Source organism: Onychomys torridus, chromosome 4 (genome assembly GCF_903995425.1).
Source record: "Onychomys torridus chromosome 4, mOncTor1.1, whole genome shotgun sequence".
In the NCBI taxonomy this organism is placed as follows: domain Eukaryota; kingdom Metazoa; phylum Chordata; class Mammalia; order Rodentia; family Cricetidae; genus Onychomys; species Onychomys torridus.
This window is the reverse complement of record NC_050446.1, coordinates 68,079,162-68,092,212: the sequence shown is the minus strand read 5'-3', so window position 1 is coordinate 68,092,212 and position 13,051 is coordinate 68,079,162.

Sequence of the window (13,051 nt, the reverse complement as noted above, 5' to 3'; positions counted from 1 at the left end):
GTCTTTGTTGTTGTTGTGTGAGACATGGTCTCACTTTATAGTTCTAGAGCTCCCTGTGTTGACCAGAGTAGCCTTGAATCAACCTGACTCCTTCCCAAGTGCTAGAATTAAGATGGGCTCCAGTACACCTGGCTTTGTGCCAGGTTTTTGTTTTATTTTGTTTTTCAAGACAGGGTTTCACTGTGTAGCCCTAACTGTTCCAAAACTCACTCTGTAGACCAGGCTGGCCTCTGCCTCCTGAGTGCTGGGATTAAAGGCCACCACTGCCTGGCTAGTGCCAGGTTCTTGATTCAGTATTACCCCCTGATCTCTTTAGATGTAGACCAATTGTATTAGATTGGTGTATCAGTGTAAATGGTATTCTGTATGTAGTAAAGATTCAGGTTCTAACAGCAATTTATTTCTATGCTTTTGGCTTTTTGTTGATTTTTTTTTTAAATTTTTATTTATTTATTTTTTGGTTTTTTTGGAGACAGGGTTTCTCTGTATTGTTTGGTGCCTGTCCTGGATCTCACTCTGCAGGCCAGGCTGGCCTCGAACTCTCAGAGATCTGCCTGGCTCTGCCTCCTGAGTGCTGGGCTTAAAGGCGTGAGCCACCACTGCCCAGCTAATTTTTTTTTTTTTTTTTTTAAAGACTGGAATTAGGGGTTGGGGATTTAGTTCAATGGTAGAGCGCTTGCCTAGCAAGCACAAGGCCCTGGGTTCGGTCCTCAACCCCGGGGGGGGGGGGACCCAACTGGAATTAGTGGTGCCTTTAATCCCAGCACTTGGGAGGAAGGCCTAGGCAGGTGGATCTCTGTGAGTTAGAGGTCTACATAGTGAGTTCCAGAGCCAGAGTTACACAGTGAGAGCCAGTCTCAAAAAACAAAACAAAACAAAACAAAACACAACTAACTGCTTTTATTATGTTTATTTATGGGGACATGGGTATGTGCCATGGCACACATGTGGTATTCAGAAGATAACTTTCAGGAATTGGTTCTCTCCTTCGACCATTTGTCCTGAGGATTGAGCTGACGTTGTCAAGCTTGGCAGCAATACCTTTACCTGCTGAGCCATCTTGTTAGCCCCTTCAGTTTTCTTTCTTAAAGGTTTTGTTCTAAGTGTGTGTGTGTGTTACGTGCACATAAATGCAGGTGCTCCTGGAGGCCAAAGGAGTCCAATTACTTAGAGCTGGAATTAGAGATAATTGTGTGCTCCCTCATGTGGGTGCTGGGAACCAATTTGGGCTCTCTGCAAGACCGATAGATACTTGTTCTTCACCATCTCTCTATCCCTCTTTTGTTTGTTTGTTTAATGGCAAGGTCTCATTATACAGTCTATGCTGGCCTCAGGATGGGTTACCAGTCCTCCTTCCTCAGTCTCCTAAGGTAGTATTACAGTTTGCCACCACACTTGGTTAAAGTTCCTCTCCCTCCCTCTCCATCTTTCTTCTCAGGCTGGCCTTGAACTCTATTCCAGATTAGCTTCAAACTCACAGCCATTCTCATGCCACAACCTTCAAAGTGCAGGGATTGCAAATGTGCTACCATATGTGCTCAAGAATGAATCTTTTTTTTTTTTTTTGAGCTGAGGATCAAACCCAGGGCCTTGTGCTTGCTAGGCAAGCGCTCTACCACTGAGCTAAATCCCCAACCCAAAAGTGTGTTTTTTTTTTTTTTTTTAAGGTTTTTCGAGACAGGGTTTCTCTGTGTAGCTTTGCACCTTTCCTGGAACTCACTTGGTAGCCCAGGCTGGCCTCGAACTCATGGAGATCCATCTGGCTCTGCCTCCCGAGTGCTGGGATTAAAAGTGTGTGCCACCACCGCCGGGACTTTTTTTTTTTTTTTTTTTTTATCAGATAGAAAGAAGAACTAAATTTGTGCTAACTCTGTTTACTTTAATGTATGTTCATATGTTTAGGAAAATTTCCTAGTTTTAGCAGATAATAGGCTTTCTGTAGAAAAACCTTGTTATTTGTTAGCACTGGATGTGAGGTAGGTAGTGTTGAGTTATCTTTTTACTCTATAGAGAATGTCCTCAAAATATATGGCTTAAAATAACAATGATATATTATTTCTCAAAATGCAGTGGGTTACAGATTGAGCAGGGCCCATCTGGTCTAGATAATTCTCTGTCCTTTTGGTGTCATTTGATAGTCATTACATCTGATATCTGGCTGGTGGCTGGGCTTGACCATAGTGTCCAAGAGGATTTCCTGCTTTTTTTTTCCCTTTGAGAGTCATATTCTCTTCCTCTTCATATAGGATTCTTTATGTTTCTTTTTTTGTGTGCTGAGATTATAGACCCACGAATGGGTGTAGAACAGCTCAGTGGTAGACTTCCTGGGAAGAGATGGGGTACAGTAAGGAATTGTTGGTGACTGTCATTGAAGAGAGCCTTTCACAGGCAGAAAAAAATGAGGATAGTTGTAGAGAATCTTTGAGTCTAGGTGGTGCTGGGGGGCCAGCAGCACCATTTGTCTGTCATATTGATGAGAAGGGGATGGGATAAGAGTATATATATAAAGCTTTACTTTTTTCTTCTTCTCAGGTGTATTTACACCATTTGTGGTTGACAAAGATCTGTACTGATTTGACAGTTTGCTCAATCATAGTCTGTTGACTCTACACATACACACACACACACACACACCCACCCACACACACACACTTTTGGAGATTTATTACAGCAAGCTTTCTCAAATATAGTCGGATGTTCCTTTGTGGGATTATGAAATTTGGCCTTTAGCTTAGGCTTGTTTCCCATTAGCTCTTATAACTTAAATTAACCCATATTTTTTAATCTGTATTCTGCCACTTGGCTCGTTACCTCATCTCCATACTGCATGCCTTGCTTTCCCTATGTCTTGCTGGAAAATAGGCCTTTCTTCTTCCCAGAGTCCTCTTGGCCCAGAAGTCCTGCCTATTCTCTCCTGCCTAGCTATTGGCCATTCAGCTCTTTATTACACCAGTCACATCAGTACATTTTCATATAGTATACAAATATCCCACAACATTTCCCACCTAAATGTCTAAATAAAAGGAAAGGTTTTAACTCTAATACAATAAAACTATATACAATTATAATACAATATAATATAAGAACAATTATCAAGTAAGAATTACATTACAATGTCCAGTCCATTTGTATTTAGCAAATTTGGAGAAATTACTCTATCATCTAGCCTATCTTGATGAGATCAGGGTTTTATACCTAAATTATCACCCAAAAAAATATCTTTTTAGACCTTAAAACATCTTTCTTTTTTTTTTTTTTTTTGGTTTTTCGAGACAGGGTTTCTCTGTGTGGCTTTGCACCTTTCCTGGAACTCACTCTGTAGCCCAGGCTGGCCTAGAACTCACAGAGATCCGCCTCCCTAGTGCTGGGATTGCGTGCTACCGCCCAGCAGAACATTTTAGATAAACAACTTAAGCTTTTTTTTTTTTTTTTTTTTCTTCAAGACAGGGTTTCTCTATGAAGCTTTGGAACCTGTCCTGGTACTTGCTCTGTAAACCAGGCTGGCCTCAAACTCACAGAAATCCACCTGCCTCTGCCTCCCAAGTTATGGCATTTAAGGTGTGTGCCACCACCATCCTGCCAACTTAAGCTTTTATGTTTCTCAATCTTATAAACTTTACATCTCTTTTGTGTATTTCTTTTCTGAATTTGGTAACAAGGAAAAGCTGTAACTATAACTATCTAGACTTTAACCCCATCAAAGATCCAAGGAAGATATAATATTACCTAAGTAAGCAGGAAGTGCAGAACAAGCAACTTACAAAAGTTTAAGAAAGAGTAGAAACAGCTGGCTGCCTGGACAATCACTCAAGGTTCTTCTGCAACGTTGGGGCATTCATCTTTGGCACACAGGCCTAGAACATCTGACAGAATTTTTAGTAAAGCAGAAATTTTGAAGGACTGTCCTACCTTGTCTTGGCAAAGATTGGCAGTTGCCTTTTGTGTCCTACTTGTCCAGTTTGGATAGTAACTGTCAGCAATGGAGGCAAGGGCAGTTTCTTGCCCAGTGGTTAACATTTGCAAAGAAATCAAATTCCATATGGAGGTTCTTTGATGCCCATCATCCTTTTTTGAAGTAGATTGGGCTGCCAGGAGCAGATATGTCTTATTGTCACTATATTATTAAAACATCTTAAATGCCATATTTTGTAGGCCTTTAAAGTGTTTGAAGATCACCTATTTATCTAAAATATATCTGTTTAGACTTGAAAACATACCTAACACAACTACAAGTTTGATTGTTAGATGACTAACTAACTACTAACTGTATTTTTTAATTATCCTAAATAGTTTGTAATAATAACTTTCAAGAACTAGAAATTTGGGTGGCGGTGGTGCACACCTTTAATTCCAGTACTAGGGAGGCAGAGGCAGGTGGATCTCTGTGAGTTCGAGGCCAGCCTGGTCTACAGAGAGAGATCCAGGCACAATACTACACAGAGAAACCCTGTCTCGAAAAAACCAACCCCCCCCCCCAAAAAAAAAAACCAAAACCAACTAGAAATTTACATTATACTTTTAAATGAGCTGTATAAGTACAGTACCTTAAATGAGTATAACAAAAATAACCGGATTGGGGATTTAGCTGAGTGGTAGAATGCTTGCCTAGCAAGCACAAGGCCCTGGGTTCAATCCTCAGCTCAAAAAAAACTACCTTAAATTAGTATTAATATATAAAAATTCACACCAGTGTAAAATATTTGAGACTAGTAGTTGTTTTACAAGTAGATTTAATAATCTACCCTTTTATCTTGTCATTCTTAACTATATTGCCCCTTTTTTACTTCAGAAAGAGATTCCTGAATCTAATCTCCTTTGCTCAGCTTTCTCCCTGACCATGACCAGTAACAACTTGCAACCAAACCCCTAAACAATGACAAACATCCATAACCCATTGAATGACCAAAAATCACCCACCCCACCTCTTGGGAATGTGGGCAACTTGTTCTCTAGACTGCTTTCTGTTGTCTAGGGGCAATGGCATCCTTAGGGGACCTTGAGAAAATTGGGACAATGATCAAGTCTCTGCCCCATCTCCACCTTCACCCATCCCCCAGTGCTGGGAATACCAGTGTATACTGCCATGCACTTTTAAAAATGGGCACTGGGAGGCTGTAACTCAGGTCCTTAAATCTTGCATGGCAGGCACTTTGCCAACTGAGCCACTTACCCAGCCCCATTTTTTCTTGACCTCTGAGGAAATGAACACTAAAAATATAAAGCATACAGATTTGCAGTTGATATAGCATAAAATAAGTGGAACATGGTTAGTATCATTTATAGTGTTAAGCTAGCACATGAACTTAGAAACAGTTGTAGGTGACTTTGTCTTCCTGTGGTAATTCAGTGTGTAGACTTTGGTGTCAGACATCCTGGGTCCAATTCATTCATTCATTCATTATTCATTATTTATTTATTTATTCATTCATTCATTCACTTATTTATTCATTCATTCATTTATTTATTTATGACAGGGCTTCTCTGTGTGGCCTTGGCTGTCCTGGGACTTGCTCTGTAGACCAGGCCTGTTTTTATTTTTTTAAAGACAGTTACTCATCAACTTTTCTGGGTTCAAATTCTGAATCTTCCACTCTGGGAGTGGTTCTTTGCATCTCATGTTTGGGTGGGGCTATGAGGGTTATTAAGAAGTTCCTTTGTGGGGCTGGAGAAGATTGCTCAGTGGTTAAGAGCACTGGATGCCCTTCCTGAGGTCCTGAGTTCAATTCCCAGCAACCACATGGTGGCTCACAACCATCTGTAATGAGATCTGGTGCCCTCTTCTGGCCTGCAAGGACACATGCAGACAGAACACTGTATACATAATAAACAAATCTTAAAAAAAAAAAAAGTTCCTTTGTGAAGCACATGCTTCTTTCTAATTGAAGTATCTGAGACAGAGAGCCAGGAGGATTATAACTTGAAGGCCAATCTGAGCTACACAGTGAGCAAAAAACTGTTATGTAAAGTGCTTTAGGATCAAAATTGTTTTGAGCATACTGCAGTGGATACTTTTTTGTTTGTTTGTTTTTTTGAGACAGGGTTTCTCTGTATAGTTTTGGTGCCTGTCCTGGATCTTGTTCTGTAGACCAGGCTGGCCTCAAACTCACAGAGATCCACCTGGCTCTGCTTCCTGAGTGTTGGGATTAAAGGTGTGTACCACTACTGCCGGTGCGGATACTTTTTTTGTAGAATTTTATTTGTTCATTTATTTGATGCTTGAGGAACATTTAAAAATGATGTGTATGAGGGTTTTTGCCTGTCTGTATGTATGTGTACCACACTCCTCATGCCTGGTGCCTATGGCAGTCAGAAGAGACTATTGGATGATCCCTGGAATTAGAATTACAGATGGTTGTGAGCTTCCATGTGGGTGCTGGGAACTGAACCTGGTCCTCTGGAAGAATAGCCGCCTTTCCAGCTCTTTGAGGACTGTCTATTAGTTCGATATCCCCTCAACTCCAGCCAGGAACTTGATGTGGAGACTGGGCTGGTCTCAGATTAACAGAAATCTGCTCACCTCTGCCTCCTGAGTGAGTGCTGAGATTAGATAGGTGCCACCACACTCAGCAAAATTTTTACATTCCTACACTGGGAGTTAAATTTAGGCCATCTGGGTGAATCCAAGGAACCTAATAGCTAGACCATGTGGGAGACATTTTATTAACTGGGGTGATCAGCTGTAAACCCCAGCAGCTTTCAAGAGGGGGCAAATGGAGAAGAAGTCATGCTTTTTGAGCTAGAGTCTAGGAAAGCTGGCCAGAAGAGGGCTGTAAGGAACTGTATTGGGGGCAGAGTCTTTAGAGAAAATGTGAGAATATTCAAGAGTTTCAGGGCAAGTCTGCTATCAGTTTTGCATCTGCATATGTGTGTACATGATCCCTCCACACACACATACTCACACAAATAAAGTAAATAAAAAATCTTAAGAAAGGCAGGAGGAGTTACATTTTTTTGAATGAGAACTAAGAGAAGCCTGTTTGTTTTATTTGAAACAGGGTCTCACTCTAGGTCTAGCTGTCCTTGAACTCACTATATAGACAAGGCAGGCCTCAAACTCAAAGATCCGCCTGTCTCTGCCCTTGAAGTACTGAATCAAAGGTATGCACCATTATGCCTGGCTGTATTGTTTGTTTGTTTTGTTTTTATTTGTTTTGTCTTACTCTGTAACCCAGGCTGGCCCAGAACTCACTGTGTAGCCAGGCCATCCTCTAGCTTGTGGTGTCTGTCTCCTTAGTGCAAGGATGACAGATAAGACACACCATACCTAGCTTAGAATTTGCTTTAAATTTAATTTGCTTTACAGGACCTTATGATCTAAAATTATTTTGTTACATAATTAAGATTTATGCTTTATTCTTCATTACAGAATGTGGCTGTTGATCTACTGCAAACATTAGAAGTATATAATAGTCAACAGCTTTTACTTGGTAAATCCTGATGGTAACTACTTAATGTATACTACTGCTAATAGTTAAATTTTTATGATTGAGGAAACTTAGGTACAGGGAGGTTAAGTAATTATTCTGAGAGATCAGGAAACTTACGTATGCTAAGAAAATGATGGGGTAGCATGTGGTGGCACACATTCACACTTGAACACTGGTAAAGCTGAGGCTGGAGGATTGCAAATCAAAGTAGCCTGGGCTGCACAGGAAATGATGGAGCATTAGAGTTGGGCTAGTTTTTCTGAGACAGGGTGTCATGTAGCACAGGCTGATCTCAACCTCATTGTTGTAGGATGACCTTAAACTCCTGATTCTTCTGATCTTACTTCCTAAGTACCCTAGAAATTCTGTGTAACAGCTCTGGCTGTCCTGAACTCTTTGTAAACCAGGCTGGCCTCTGCTTCCCAACTGCTGGGATTGAAGGGCTGCTCTCCACCCCCTTTTTCCCCCAGTGCTGACTTCATGTACAGCAGGAAAGTTTAATAACATTGAGCTAACCACACCCCCAACTCTAGAACTGAGATTTAATCAACTTCTGTGGTTGTGGGTGGGTGGGTGGATCTGTCTGTCTTTCTGTGTCTGTCTGTCTGTCTGTCTGTCTGTCTATCTATCTATCTATCTATCTATCTATCTATCATCTCTTTCTGTATGTCTATCAGGTTATATTGTACTGTCCCTATCTTAGAAATTATGACTAAAAACCATTACGTATAACTTCGCTATCTAGATTCAATCACAGTTAGTACTTTGTCACATCCTAGAATATCTTCTAGTAGTCGACACAGTGGGAACACAGTTCATGATAATAATTTTCCTGCTTCTGGGTAAGTTTGCCTTCAGAATTTGCTACTTGTTTATAGTTTTGATTTATGGTGTTTCTCAAAATTCTTTCCCCCCCTAAATTTAGTCTAGTGTAAGAGACTAGCAAGAGCTGTATGGAAATGGGTATGGTTACTAGGGGTTTGGTGCTTGCTTGTTATATTTTTTTTGGTTCTATACAGTGTCGTGTGAATTGTCCTAGAGTGTTCCTTATAGTAGGTACTGTTGATGAAAACAAAGCTTCCAATTATAGAAAAACTTGTGTGTAGAAACTCCACCCACTTGGTGTTTCTGTAAAGCGCTAGGCCACTTTTAGGTCTCTAATTAAAGACTTGACATTTTGTAGTTAATTTTCCAGTTGTTGGGAGAACTTTAGTTATGCAAGTGATCTTAGGTTTATTTAAAGAATTTTTTAAATTTATCTTTCTTTTGATGGTACTGGACATCAACTCATGGCTTTATGAATGTCTACACAGTTACTGTACCACTGAGCTATATAACCAGCTCAAGATTTAAAATGAAATTTATGATTATTTTATTATTATTTGTATGTTATCTCTGTGAGTATATGCTGTATGTGTGTGTGTGTGTACACCAGTGGGGGCCAGAAGACATCAGAGTACCTAGAGCAGTGATTCTCAACCTGTAAGTCTCAATCCTTGGGGGTGTGTGTGTCAAACAACCCATTTACAAGGGTTGCCTAAGACTGTGGAAACACAGAACTTTACATTACAGTTCACGGTAGTAGCAAAATTAGAGTTATGAGGTAGCAACAAAAATAATTCTATGGTTGGGGAGGTCATCACAACATGAGGAACTGTATTAAAGAGTCCTATAGCCAGGCAGTGGTGGCACATGCCTTTAATCCCAGCAATTGGGAGGCAGAGCCCGGCAGATCTCTGAGTTTGAGGCCAGCCTGGTCTACCAAGAGAGTTCCAGGAAAGGCACAAAACTACACAGAGAAACCCTGTCTTGAAAAACCAAAAATCAAATCAAATCAAATCAAATAAAGAGTCCTATCATTAGGAAGGTTGAGGACCGCTGCCCTACAGTTTAGTTATAGACAGTTGTGAGAAGCCCAATGTAGGTGCTGGTAACTGAAAGAGCAGGAAGAGCTCTTAACTTTGGAGATATCTCTCTCTATCCCTTCTTTTTTTTCAGTATTTAATTTTTTTTCAAGATCTGATCTTCCTTAGTCTTAAGGATTTTCAGTCCATCAGCCTCTGTCTCTGGAGTTCTAGAATTACAGATGTTTGCCATCCATCATGCCTGCCTCTAGCTTTTTTGTTTTGTTTTGTTTTGTTTTTGTTTTTTGTTTTTTATTTTGTTTTGTTTTGTTTTTTGAGACAGGGTTTCTCTGTAGCTTTGGAGGCTGTCCTGGAACTCACTTTGTAGACCAGGCTGGCCTCAAACTCAGATTCAACTGCTTCTGCCCCACGAGTGCTGGGTTTATAGGTGTGTGCCACCACTGCCAGGCTAGCTCTAGGGGTTTTAATTACTTAATTATGTTAAAAAATTTATGTGTATGAATATTTTGACTTTATATATGTCTGTGCTTGTGTGTATAGCCTGAGGATGTCAGAAAAAGACATTGAATCCCCTGGAACTGGAGTTGCAGATAGGTGTTAGCTGCCATGTAGGTGCTAGGAATTGAACCCAGGTCCTCTGGAAGAGCAGCTGGTGCTCTTAAGCACTGAACCGTTTCTCCATCCTAGATTTATAATTTTTATTACATTTATGTTAAATTTTATTTATTTATTTATAATTTTATTTTATTTTTTCGAGACAGGGTTTCTCTGTGTAGCTTTACGCCTTTCCTGGAACTAACTTGGTAGCCCAGGCTGGCCTCGAACTCACAGAGATCCACCTGGCTCTGCCTCCCAAGTGCTGGGATTACAGGCATGCTCCACCACCGCCCGGCAAAATTTATTTTATGCATTGTGCATATGCTTGCACATGTGAATACTATATAGCACATATGTAGAGTTCAGAGGACAGCTTTTGTGAGTTGGTTCTCTCTACTATGCTGGTCCTAGGGATGAACTCATGTTGTCAGACTTGGCAGGAGTGCCACTATCTGCTGAGCCTTCTCACCAGCCCCAGGGTACTGATTTTATTATTTTTTTTCTCAAGAGTTAAATCTTAGATTAAAACCTATATATTACTGAATATGTGCCAGTATTTCATGGCTGATTTTATTCTTACATTTTTTTTGTCTTCATGTACACATTCAAGTGACAGATACAAAACAGTTAAATAAATGAGGAAATTGAACTCTGCTAACAGCTAAGCAGGGGGCTGGGGATGCATGCAGCTCAGTTGGTAGAGTGTTTGCCTAACGTGCATGAAACTCTTCCCTAGGTTTAACTCATAGCACTGAATACTGGGTATGCTGGTACAACGAGGAGGTGGAGGCAGGAGGATCAGAAGTTTAAGATCACTCTTGGCTACATAGGGAGCTGGGGGGAGGTTTTTGCAAATGACTAAAGTCTTAATTTTCTGAATCACAGTCCCCAAATGCTATAAGACAAGATCAACTTATCAGATGGCTCAGCAGTTAAGAGAACATACTACTCTAGTATATGGCTTGATATTAGTTCTGAGTACCTGTGTGCTCACAGGAGGACCCTAACCTCCTGCTTCAGCTCCAAGCAAACTCTACCTCCAGATGATTTGATGATTCGATGTTCTCTCCAGGACTCCACTGGTAACCGCATTTACTTGTGTGCATGATCCTGCACACGCACACAGACATAATTTAAAATAAAAAATTTAATTTATTTTTTTCTTTCTTTTATCTTTTTTAAAGACAGGGTCCCTTTTGAGATAGGGTGTAGCCCTGGTTGGCCTGGAACCACCAGCTTCTGCCTCCCACATTCTGGTATTAAAGGGATGCACTACCACACCTGGCTAATAAATCTTATTTTTAAAGAAAGGTGTGGTGTGTGTGTGTGTGTGTGTGTGTGTGTGTGTGTGTGTGTGTCTAAATTATTAGTTAGGTTGTAGATCGAGTTAAGTTGTTGCTTCTGGTGTTTGTTTTGTTTTGCTGCTATGAATTGAACTCCCCCCCCACACCCCCACACCCCCCATTCCCCCCACCCCCCGCCACCCCTCACCCCCCCAGCTGAGGAACTAACCCAGGGCCTTGAGCTTGCTAGGCAAGCGCTCTACCACTGAGCTAAATCCCACCCCCTTAACCTGGTTCTTTTAGCATGCTAAGCACATAGTCTCTACTATTACGTTATGCTACTAATTTCAATTCTGTTTGCCTCATTTTAGGGATGTGGAGATAGCCCCAGTTGCATTTAATTATTTTGGCCACACAGCCTTTTTTTTTTTTTTTAAAGGTTTTTTTGAGACAGCTGTCCTAGAACAATTTTAAGTTACTCTGTAGACTACTTAGGCCTGCCTGGAACTCGCAGAATTCACCTTCTTCTACCTCCTAAGTGCTGGGATTAAAGGCAGGCGCCACCACAGCCTGGCTACTACACATTTATTTGTTCCCTGAGTACAGTTTTGCTTTGTTGTTTGCTAACTGCCTTTGAAAAGTTTCTTAGAAGTTTGCTACTTTGAGGAATTGTGGCACGTGTGGTTTTAGTTGACCTTATTGTTTAGTGAGGGGGAACCATAGTGAACTCAGGAGGATTCACTAATACTGACAACCATAACAGCAGTGAAATGTAACACTTCCACAGCTCTTTACTTAACTGGAGCCTTACAACAGTCTTATCAAGAGGAGAAGGAGGACCCAAAGGAGTTAAGTGACTTACCTAAAGTCTTTTTTTTTTTCCTCTCTGTGTTGTGTGGGCGGTTGGTTCAAGGAGTAGCTCTGCTGGCTTGAAATTAGGTATGCTGGTTAAGTTGACATCTTGTTTTTTGTTTGTTTGTTTTTTGGATTTTTGAGACAGGGTTTCTCTGTGTAGCTTTGCGCCTTTCCTGGAACTCGCTTTGGAGACCAGGCTGGCCTCAAACTCACAGAGATCCGCCTGCCTTTGCCTCCCAGTTGCTGGGATTAAAGGTGTGTATACAGTGTTCTGATTGCATGTATCCCTGCAGGCCAGAAGAGGGAGCCAGATCACATTACAGATGGTTGTGAGCCACCATGTGGTTTCTGGGAACTGAACTCAGGACCTCTGGAAGAACAGCCAGTGTTCTTAACCACTGAGCTGCCTCTCCAGGCCTTGTTTTGTTTTTAAAACAGGGTTTCTCTGAGTAGCTCTGGCTATCCTGGAACTCTCTCTGTAGAGCAGGCTGGCCTGGATACTCACAGAGATCCACCTGTCTCTGCCTCCTGAGAGCTAATATTAAAGGCTTGCACCACCATCGCCCAGCACCCAGAATCTTAACTAGAAGGTAGAAGAAAAATCTTTGGCATAGATGATCAGATTGCAAGAAGGACCCATAACTTTTAGTTTCTAGTGAGTTGTCTCATAATTTAGATGACTTTGTGTGGAGTGGTGAAATAATTACATAGTAGATATCAGATCTGTGAAGGTGATTCCCTCACTTTATCTTTTTGGAGTGATTAGTTTTATTAGCTAAATGGGGTGGAATCTTGGCATTGATTTTCTGTAGATACCTTTTTCATGTCCTTTTTCTTCTACTTGTATATGGCTTTTTCTGAGTAAGTACTTATTTGGGGGACTTCACAATGGCATCAGACTGTTTTAAGCTTTCTGTGTCTATGGAACTTGCCTCTTCTTCCCTTTTAAAAACAGGAATGAAAAGCACCTGACTGACACTTCCTCTTTAGCCACAGGCCTATCTGACTTTAGTTTAATTTGGCT